The following is a 12,077-nucleotide window of genomic DNA, read 5'->3' as shown; positions in this document are numbered from 1 at the left end:
ATTAATGTGGAACATTATCATGAGGTGAAGGTGTTTGGTTGTGAGTGAAGCTGTAAATATGGGAAGAGTGAGAAGGATGCATAGTATTAGTCTGGCATTATTTTAATGATTAAAGTCTCTTTTTCAAGGAAGTGTAGATTTTGAGAACTGCGTAGGAAAAAATAAGCTCCTTGTGATAGTGATCAACAACAAAAGGCATTTTTAGAAAATGGGAAACATTGTTTTCTGAATATCATCATAAGTATTGAATATAAATGGATGCCTGACTATATGTGTGGGTGTATGCAAGTGTGAGTGCACACAGGCAAACCGAAGGGAAACAAACAAGTCAGGTGGTTTGGCCCCTATGGGTATGGGATCCAATATTACTCCAAGAAAGCAAGTCCTTTGGGGGATTCTGTGTCCAGTGAGAGAAATAATCATGAAGACAATAATTACTTTCAGATGAATAAATGCAAGTTGCTAGGGATGAGTTAAAATTGAGGAAAACAAAAATTTTAGCTCCAAGTTTTAGTTTTAGCCTTTAAAAAGAAGCCCTAAATGTTGGTATTTAAAAATGTGATGTTATCCCTTAGTTCTTGTTTTGGGAGGCTTAAAATAATGTCCAGGAAACATAACAACAACAGCAAGTATTAACAACAGCTCACTTTTTCTAGCACTTTAAGGTGTAAAAAACAACTTTCTGATATAGGCAGAACAAATATTATTCTAGATGAGGGAACATGACTCAGAATGTGCCGTGACTTATCTGTAGTCATTAGTAAATGTTGGTGCTGGATTTTGAACCTCTGACTCAAAATTCAATCATCTTTCCAGGACTAATGGATAATCTAAAAGACAATTTTACAGATTTTGGAATAAAGGATTCTCATGTTCCCTCAAAAATCCAAGGAAAGAAAAGGTCTTCTAGTAGAAGGTGTCTGTTTAGTCTCAAAACTCTTTGAGTGGCTACTAGACAGACTCCCATCAAGTTGCAATGTGTACTCCAGTAAGTATAGGTGGCTTAATATTTCTAGTACTACCAGAGCATACTATGAGATAGTCAGATCTCTATGAATATTCAATTTAAGCTCTCCTTCCCAACTGCTGAATTTCACTTGCAGTTTATAGTTTAGTTCAGGCTAACATCATAAGAATCAAATTCCAAAGCAACCTATGTAAATGGCTACAAATATTCTTTTTTCCATCTTTATAAGCCTAAAAAAGAGTTGCTTTATGTCTGCATCATCTATCCTTTCCAAGGAGAAGAATAAATAGAATCCTTATGATCAACATTCACATTTAATAATTGAATCATTTTTTAATCTTCAATTTACATGGAACACCCAGTAAAGGTTTAATAAAATGTTTGACTGTTGAATTCCTAGTTATTTTGCTGGGGGTTGGACCTAAAAACATTCTGATGCCATGTTGGACAGAGGGTAATGGAAAAAAGTCAGATTCTCTCTTCACTCATGTGAACCACAACTCTCTTATGCCTTAGTGGACACATGTCATGAGTTGCTATGGCAAAAAAATCATCACTTGTTGGTTAACCAATTGTGAACCTCACTAAGATGTATTGGGTGAAAGCAAATGAATTCTGTTTTGGACATATTGAGTTTAGAATGCTTATGACTTATCCAGCTTGGTCCTTTCTTAATAGTCTGTTTCCAAGGTCTTAATTCAAGCCCTTCTAACTTGGTAGGATCTGTTAGAGCCTATACTTTGCTGGTATTGCTTGTGAGAATCCAGGGTTATTTCCTTTCTACCATGAGGCATCAGAGTTGAACTTTAGTGGAGATAAAACTTAATAGGGAAAAATTTAGTCCCATAGTAGAGTGCAAGAAATCACTTGCAGAAGTGCAGGATTTAGTTCTTATGAAAATAATGTGAGGATTTCAGTATTTTTTCAAACAATATGAATCAGCAGTGTAACATGGCAGATAAAAAAGCTAATGCGATTTTATACTAATAGAACAATATCATACAGAATAAGGAAGATGATCATCATGCTGTTATCTGCTTTGGTCAGATCATATCTGGAATCTTGAGTTTATTTCTGGGTAGCATGTTTTAGGAATGCTATCAAAAAGGACATACACAGGGGCAGCTAGGTGGCACAGTGGATAAAGCACAGGCCCTGGATTTGGAAGGACCTGAGTTCAGGTTTGGCCTCAGACACGACACTAGCTGTGTGACCCTGGACAAGTCACTTGACCCTTCTTGCCCCACAAAAAAAGAGAACATACACAAAAGAATCAATCAATCAAATAATATTTATTTAGAGTGCTGGATCTAGAGTCAGGAAGACCTGAGTTCAAATCCGGCCTCAGACACTTACTAGCCATGTGACCCATGGCAGGTGATTTAACTTCTGTTTGCCTTAATCCATTGGAGAAAGAAATGACAAATCATTCCAGTATATTTGCATTATGGTCCATGAAGTCATGAAGAGTCAGACACAACTAAATGACTGAACGTCAACACATATAACACTACCACCTCACTGTGTGAGGTGCTCATCATGCAAACACACTGTAACGATTGGAATGACGCCACCTGCTGGAGACTTACTGTAGAAGAGTTCCACCCATGAAGTGAAGGTCTTTGAGGGCAAGACCAGGAGTCTTTTCTTTGGCATCAGGAAGTGACGTTGGGTAGTGGGAGGAAGAAGGAAGAGACTGGCTCTCACTCTCGCTCTCTTTCCTGAGGACGCTGGTGGAGAGGGGAGCTAGAAATGTGCTCTCCCTTTAATAGATAGGAATCTAGGCCTTTTCTTCTCTCTTTACCAAACTCTTATTCTCCTTAATAAATGCTTAAAAGTCTAACTCTTGCTAAAGCTTATAATTTATTGACGACCACTCATTAGATATTTTAGACAGTTTAGCTAGAATTTTAGCCCTGAACAACACTAAATAAAATAATCTCTACTTTCAAGAAATTTACCTTCTAATAGAGAAGACAAAGAATATATATGTATATATACATAATAGATTATACATATTCTTACATATATTATGTATATTTGTTGAATATATATATGAAGCTAATGCATATCCAATAAATACAAGGTTGTTAATGAAAGATAGTTTAGAAGGGAGGGTACCAGCAATTGAAGGGATCAGAAAAGGTTTTACATAGAAAGTGATGCTTAGACTATGTCTTGAAAGAAAAGAGGTATTTTATATAAAGTGAAAATGAAGAGGGAGTGCACTAGCTCAAAGGCTGTTGGAGGGTTGTGTTTGAGGAACAGAGAGAAGGCTATTGGCTGGTTATTAGAGGATGAGAGGAGTATCCCATGAGATTAGAAGGATAGGTTAGATTGGAGTAAGGTGGTGCAAGGTAGTAAAGAGATTAAAAAATTAAAGGAAAAGTTTATATTTTATTTGAAAAGAAATAAGAAGCCACTGTTTTTTGAGTAGGAGTGTGACATGATGACAAGCAGATTTGTGCTTAAGGAAATTGCTTTGGCAGATTTATGGTGGATTGGGTTGGGTGGAGAAAGACTTGAGGGAGGGAGAAAAATTAGAAGCTTGCTGCAATAACCTATGTGAGAAGGTAATGTGTGAGGGAAACTGAAAAATGGTAATGCCTTTGACAGAAATTAAGATGTATTGGGTGAAAGAAAATGAATTCCATTTTGGACATATTGAGTTTAGGATGCTTATGACTTATCGAGCTTGGAATAAGCAATAAGTAATTGATGATGTGAGACTGAAAGTCAGAGAAGAGACTGGTTCTATACATACATGAATATATATGTATTTATATATATACTAGAAGTGAATTATTGGCATAAAGATAATAATTAAACTCATGGAACTGATAAAGTCACTAAGACAGCAGGGAAAGCCAGAAGAGTAGAAGTTAAAATATAGGATAGAACCTTGTGAAACACCCAAGGGTATGCTGGTAAATATATAACAACTGGCTCTCCAGAAAAAAAAATATGCATGACATATTTTTAAACATTTTCTCCATCACTTTCTTAAGTATAGTCAATCAACAAAATAACAAATAAGTCAAGCCTTGATTTGTACACTTTTTCAATTTCTGAGGTGTAAATGTTCCCATTGAAAATTAAACAATTGGGGGCAGCTAGGTGGCGCAGTGGATAAAGCACTAGCCCTGGATTCAGGATGACCTGAGTTCAAATTCGGCTTCAGACACTTGACACTTACTAGCTGTGTGACCTTGGGCAAATCACTTAATCCTAATCCCCCCCCCAAAAAAAAACAAAAAACAAAAAAAAGAGAGAATATTGGTAACTTTGGAATGAGCAATTTCTGTCAAATGATGAGGTCAGAGGCCAGACTACAAATGATTAAGGAGTGAGTGAGAGAAGAGGAGGTAGAAGCAGTTAAGTAGGTAGCTTTTTTCTAGGTTTTTGACTGAGAAAGAGGAGAGATATAGAAGGATGACAAGAGAGAAAGTTATAATGAAAGTTTTGTTTTGTTTTGATTTGTTTAAAGCACACAAAGGAAATTGCACAAGAGACCATTAATCTTCTAGTTCATATTTCTTACTTAAAAAAATTATATATTAAATTCTACATTTTATTTTTGAAACTCTCCAGCTTGTCCAAGGTATTCATCAACTTGTTCTGGAAAGGTATATTTTGATAACTGTATTTTAATATGATTGGTTTCCTTTGTAATCCCATGTATTTTATTTTATGCATTTTATTTCATTTTTTTTTGCAGGGCAATGAGGGTTAAGTGACTTGCCCAGGGTCACACAGCTAGTAAGTGTCAAGTGTCTGGGGCTGGATTTGAACTCAGGTCCTCTTGAATCCAGTGCTGGTGCTTTATCCACTGCACCACCTAGTTGCCCCTATTTTATGCATTTAAAAACATTATTCTAAGAATGGGTTTATGAGCTGCATGAGACCACTAAGGGTCCTTGATTGATAAAATGTTAAGAATATGTCTCTTTATATTACCTTCTGAACTTCCTTTTGTTCTCCTATAATCAATCACTTTTAAAAATGTTTCAGTGGTTTCATACTTTTTTCTTTTCTTTTCATTATTGCTACCTCCCTCTCTCCTCCCAGTTAAAAACAGAGGAAAATCATTTAACAAGTAAGCAGTAAAGGAGAACAAATCTACACATTGGTCATATCTAAAAACATATGTCTCTTTCATGAGTTCTTCACCTCTTTATCAAGAGTTAGGTAACGTGCTTTGTCAGTCCTTTGGAGACAGTGGGACAAGACTTTGATCATAGTTCTTAAGTATTTCAAAATTGTTTTTACCTTGTTGTCACCATAGGGATTATTCTCTTGATTTTGCTCATTTCACTCTGCATTAGTTCATACCTCTTAGGGCTCTTGGAAGTCAAGTTTCTTGTTATTTATTATGGTGGGCCCGATAATATTCTACTATATTTTTATACTGTAAATTGTTTAGCAATTCCCAAATTTATGGCATCCCCTTAGCTTCTAGTTCATCTTTTTTTCCTATTTAATTCATTCTGGATCAGGATGTTGGTTTTGATTTTGACTTATCTTCCTGGTATTATCCTTCCTCTTAACTCTCTCTCTCTCTCTCTCTCTCTCTCTCTCTCTCTCTCTCTCTCTCTCTCTCTCTCTCTCTCTCTCTTTCTCTCTCTCTCTCCCCCCCCATCCTTCTTTCTGTTTCCATGTTGAAGTTGATGTATTTCTATAACAAACTCTCTGTGGGAGTGTGTCATTATCTGTGTGAGTTCAATCCTTTTTTGGCAGATCCAACCAAGGTGAGCTTCATCTGATGCCTGCTCTTCACACCTCTTCTGTGTATACCCATCTTCTAAAAAATCGTAAATATGACAAATAGCAAGTCACACTCCTTCTTCTTTTTTACCCTATTTCTTCTTTTACTCTCTTCTCTTTTCCCTCTTAAAACCCTCAGAACAGTATCAATCCACCTAGGTCCTCTTTCTTTCTTGACTCAATACTCATGGAAAACATGAAGGTTTTGAAAAGACACTTATTTTTGTTTCCCCCTACTAAAATGTTCATGATACATCATCATACAGCTGCTTTAAACTATTTAAATAAATTTACCTTTCTAAGTTTCTCTTGACTCTTCTATTTGTATTTCAAAGTTCCTACTTAGCTCTGGTCTTTTCATAAGAAATGCTTGAAAGTCTTCTATTCCATTAAAGATCCATTTCCCCCTGTAAGTTTAAGCTCAGTTTTGAAGGATAAGTTTTCCATGGTTGTAAATCTATACATTTTGTATTTTGGAATGTTATATTCTAAGATCTCCTATAGTTTATAATTGAAGCTGCTAGATCTTTTGTGATCCTGACTGTGATTCCTTGGTACTTGAACTCTTTACTTTTGGCTACTTGCACAATATTTTTTTCATTGTTGTGGAAGCTCTTAATTTTGTTTATGACATTCCTGGGGCTTTTCCTTTTGTGGTTCCTTTCAGTAGCTGATCAGTAGGTTCTTCCTATTTTCACATTACTCTTTAGTTCTAATAGATCTAAACAAGTTCTCATTTGTGATTATTGATATATGGTAAACAGGATTTTTGTATCATGGTTTTCAAGGAATCTGATGATTTCTAATTATCTTTACTTGTTTTGTTTTCTAGGTCAACTATTTAAAAATCAGATTCTTTGCATTTTCTTCTATTCTTCAACCTTTTGATGTTGTTCTAGTATTTCTTTCTGTCTAATGGAGTCATTAATTTATGTTTGGTCTGTTCTAATTTTCAGAGAGTTCATCAGTAGGGTAAGATTTACCACTTTTGTTCTAAACTTCTTATTCTACTTATTTCCTTTAGAGTATTTAATTTTTAATCCCTTGCTTCATTTCTTCTAGGTATTTACATAAAATTTGTGGATACTTCATGTTTTCTTTTGAGTATCTGCTTCTGAATCTTATTTTATGATGCATCTTCTAAGATGGGTTTTGGAAGTATGACGGGATCTATCTATATTGGTTATCATCTTCTGTTTTCTCATCTCTCTAGCCTTGCTACCTGAAAGTATGACGGGATCTATCTATATTGGTTATCATCTTCTGTTTTCTCATCTCTCTAGCCTTGCTACCTGAATTATGGTTTGATGCCAGGATGAGGCTCTGCCTGCTATTGGATTCTTAGGCAGGAATGATAACTTGAGGGGGTGATATGGTCTAGTGAAGGCTTTCAATGATAAGGGAGACTTAGAAATATTTGAAAGCAGTAGAGGAGGAACTTCTAGTGAGAAGTTGAATATCAGAGGGAGAAAGAGGGGATGATTGAAGTTTCAATCTGCTGGAGAATATAGGAGAGCATTGGATCAAAGGCATGGACAAATAGATTGGTCTTGGAAAGGAGAAGGGTTACCTCATTATCAGAGAATGAAGAAATAAGGAGCAAGTAGGAGATGGCATCAAAAAGTTTTGAGATGGGGGGCGGCTAGGTGGCGCAGTGGATAGAGCACCGGCCCTGGATTCAGGAGTTCCTGAGTTCAAATCTGGCCTCAGACACTTGACACTTACTAGCTGTGTGACCTTGGGCAAGTCACTTAACCCCCATTGCCCCGAAAAAAAAAAGGAAAAAAAAAAACAAAAAAACCAAAAAAGTTTTGAGATGAACAGAAGGAGATAAGAGAGAGCTCACACTGAATGACCTTAATTTCTTAGCCAAATAAGAAGCAAGGTCCTTAGCTAAGAGGGAGTGGAAGGGAGGAAATATGGTAATCCTGAAGAGAGAAGAGAAGGTTTTGGGGGAGAATAAAAAGAACCAAAAAAAAAACCCAATAAAAAAGAACCAACTTGCTTCAATCCAGGCCCAGTTGAAGTTGGATAACATGAATTTATAATTTTCCTAGTCAGAACAGTTTAGAGATGGCCTGTAGCTTGGTTTAGCCTCAGATGAGTAGAAGCAGAAGAAGTAGCTGGTGAGCTTCATCCATGGATAAAATTTGGCAAGTGATGAATGCCAATAGGACCCATGAAAACATAGAGGACAGTGTAGTATGAAGTTTGCCAATTATAAGGTCAAGTTTTCATAGTGAGTAGAGTATGAATCAGAGGAGAGGTACTGAAGGGTAGAATGTTTGGAAGTCTTGATAATAGTGAAGAATGGATTTAAGAGAAGAGAAGCATAGAGAAAGATGAAAAGATGTAAGGTTATGGTCAGATAGAATAATGTCACAGTTGGGAAGTAGAACACTTATAGATAAGGTTGAGATCTAGTATGTAACCATTCTTATTTGTGGCTGAGGTAGAGTCAAGGAGAATAATGCAGTATTTAAGGAGACTGAGGAACTAGAAGGATTTAGAGAGTTTGAAGGAGCATCAACATGGATGGTGAAGTACTCTAGTATAAGGGCAGAAGTTGGAGAGGAGCAAAAAATGGTGATCAGGTGCTGAACTCATAATGAAGGAGAATGATCTGGGGATTAGTATACAAAAACCACTATAATTTATATGCAGGGGGAGAGAATTTTGATACTATGAACTTTTAAGGAAGAGAAATTGCTGAAGAATGGTGTCAAAGGGAGAGCCTGGCAGTTGCACCAAGCAGCAAGGAATATTCTTACTCCCCATTTCAGGCTGGTATGCTAAGTATGAAAGGTATAACCAGTGGTGGAGAGAAGAACTAGGAAAATAGAGGAGAGACGGGTCTCAATGGGAGCTGGTAGATGAGAGGAGCATGAGTGAAAGAAGTCTGGGATAGAGGGAAGTTTGTTAGGGAACAGGAATTCCAGAGGGCACAATGGAAAGGGTGAGTAGGGTTGGAATGAGACATGAGTGGCATAATATTGAGGAGGATGGCGATGAGAGAACAAAAAGTGGAAGCTGGGGGGCATCTAGGTGGTAGGGGGCAGCTAGGTGGTGCAGTGGATAGAACACCAGGCTTGGAGTCAGGAGGACCTGAGTTCAAATCCGGCCTCAGACACTTGACACTTACTAGCTGTGTGACCTTGGGCAAGTCACTTAATGCGAATTGCCTCACAAAAAAGTGGAAGCTGTGTGACCAATAGTTCGCTAGTGATTAATATAGGAATAGGGAGAGAAATGGGTGGTGGGAAATGATTAGCTATAGTAGTAGTAAGTGGTAGATAAAAATAAAGCTCAGAGTCTTTAAGGGGTATTGGTTTATTTATTTATGTGTTTGTTTATTTACAAGTTACATGTATAAAGAAATTTTCACATTGATTTTCTTTTTAAAACTTTGTGTTTCAAATTCTCTTACTCCCTCCCCACCCCCTTAAGAACTCAAGCAACTCTATATGTTATACATGTGCAGTCATGCAAAACATTTCCACATTAGTCAATTTGTGAAAGAAAATAGACAAAAAAACTTTGGAAAGAGGAACTAACAAAAAAACTATTCTTCAATCTGTATTCAGCTACCATCAGTTCTTTCTCTGTAGATGGATTGCATTTTTCATAAGTCCTTCTGATAGCATCCTGCTCATCATTTATTACAACACAATAGTGTTCCATCCTACTCTCATTCCACAATTTGTTCAGCCTTTCCCCCCAAGTGATGGGCATCACCCCCAATTTTGAATTCAACTTTTAAAGAAATCTCTTTTAGGATACCAACCTAGTAGTGGTATTACTAGGTCAAAAGAGTACGCATAATTTTATAGCCCCTTGGCCATAATTCCAAATTGCTCTACAGAATGTTTGAATCAGTTTACAACTTTACCAAGAGTATATTAATGTCTCATTTTCCCCAAATCCCCCACAACATTTGTCATTTTCCTCTGCTGTCCTATTATCCAATCCAATAGGTATGAGGTAGTACCCAGAATTGTTTTGACATGAATCCCTCTAATAAATAGTGAGTTAGAGCATTTTTTTCATATGGCTATAGGTGGCTTTTATTATTTCATATAAAGACTTCATGTCTTTTTTTTTTTGGTGAGGCAATTGGAGTTAAGTGACTTACCTAGAATCACACAGCTAGTAAGTGTCAAGTGTCGGAGGCCAAACATTTTAAAGGGTATTATAATAATGAACTTTCTTGTGTAGTAAAAGCTATGCTAGACCTACTTGCTTCAAGTGCCACTCTATTGACAAATGCCAAAGGAAGAAAATAGACAATTTCCCATTTGGGCTTTACATAACTTGGAGATATGCTACAGTTGAAGAACACATAACTTGACAGAGTGACAACCATCCTCTCTAAGCTATGAGGGTTTTGTTTGTGTTTTTACCAAAAACGATTTTGCTTTACCTAGTCATCTCTTGAAATTATTGACCTTTCTCCCTTCTCTCCTAAATTCAAACTTGTCAAATCCATCATCTAAAACTGTATATTAGAGGTCCCCAAGAAAAAAATAATTTGTCAACATCATCATTAAAACATTATACATAAAAATAACAGTGATTATCCTGTTCCACACTAAATAAAGGCCAGATATATTACATTTCACCCCAATTCCAGGGTTTTTCAGTACCATTAGGGGAGATTTGGGGGGGGTATCCAGTCTCTTTGTCATTGGCTCCAGCAGGCATCAATTATGTTCAATCAGATTTAGGGGGCACCCTACATGACAGTGACATTTAACCATTTAACAATCAGATTAGTATTTACAAAGAAATATTAATTTCACAGATACAGCAATACCACAAAAACAAATTACCAACAACAATTAGCACCACCTTAGTTTCTGGAGATATAAAAGTAATTAAGTTCACAGCTAAACTCAGTCCCCACATAGTCTAGTCCTAACAAGTTCCTAGTTCATAGCCCCTTTCCAATTTGAGTCCTAAGCACTCTTGGCTCCTCAGGGTTACCTTGCTAGGCTGGCAACAACATCTGGCCTAGAATTCTGCCTCAAAGGTCACCATAGCTCTATTACAGGTCAAAGGACACTGCCACTTGTACCTGGAAGTGAAAATGAAAAATTAATCAGACCAGAACAAAACACCAAACTAGATTCTTGGGGCCACAAATCTAAGAGGGGAGAGGGTAGAAGGATTCTTCTTACCCTCTTTCATTTTATGATGTCTATTTTCAAGTGAATATATTCTTCACCTTTGTGGATCCAATTCACAGAAAGAAAGAATACGACTGTCCTATTCTGGTACTGTTTGTTGTTGTTTTTGTTTTTGTTTTTTTGTTCTTTTTTAACATGGCAGGTTCTGGCTATGTAGTCATTGGAAAGAGATAATTCCTACCTGTTCAGTAGGGGAACACAGAATCTCTTCTCTCAGAAGCATGTCCTCATAATCTTCCAGTTGCTTGCCTCTATATTAAATCATCTAGTCTTTGCAAAGCAAAGCCCTGATACAAAAGAACTTTGATAGAGAGTATAAGCCTTTGATTAATCAACTTGGTTTCTCAGCAGATAAAGCACTGGGCTTGGAGTCAGAAAGACAAGTTCAAAGCTGGACTCTCATGCTTAACTAGTTGGGTGACCCTGAACAAGTAACTTAATCTCTATCTGCATCAGTTTTATGAAGTGTAATATAGTAATAATCTTGACATGTAACTGATATGTTTGTTGTGAGGATAAAATGAGAGATCTTTAAAGCACTTAGCACAGTTGAACATGCTTAATAAATATCTTCTTTTCTTCCTCCATTCCTTGACTCAGGATGCCATCTTTAGTAGTTAGCCATCCAGCAACATATTTAGAAAAAAAAATTCGTTAAAAAAAGAAAACTGCTATTTAACAGAATGAATCAAACTCCTCCCACATTCTACCCTAGTCTCCAAATCTCTAGCAGCAGCACTGTATTCCATATTATCTGTCTCATCTTCCCCTTTCCAAATCAAGTGAGGACATGCCTACTACTTGCTTTGAGTAAGAAATTTATTTTTTAATAATTCTTATTTTGCAGAAGCTAATAACAATTCCTTGCCAAGGCTAAACCCTCTGTATTTGTATTCTTGATCCTATTCTCTTCTAATTGATCTAGGACCTTAGTCTTTTTTCATTCCTTTTCTCATCTTACATATTTCTTTATCCACAAGATTCCTCCCTACTGACTACAACTATATCCAGAACTTCTAGCTTTTCAACTACATCTATGAATGTTCTTTATCAGTTCCCTCAAGTGTCACCTCCTACAAAAAGGCCTAACCTGGTCCCTCCTGTTAGTAATGCTACCTCACTCCTCAAAATTATTTAATATTTATTTGTATATATATATA

Source organism: Dromiciops gliroides, chromosome 1, assembly GCF_019393635.1.
Source record: "Dromiciops gliroides isolate mDroGli1 chromosome 1, mDroGli1.pri, whole genome shotgun sequence".
NCBI lineage: Eukaryota > Metazoa > Chordata > Mammalia > Microbiotheria > Microbiotheriidae > Dromiciops > Dromiciops gliroides.
The sequence above is the reverse complement of the archived record's forward strand: the minus strand, read 5'-3'. Positions refer to the sequence as shown.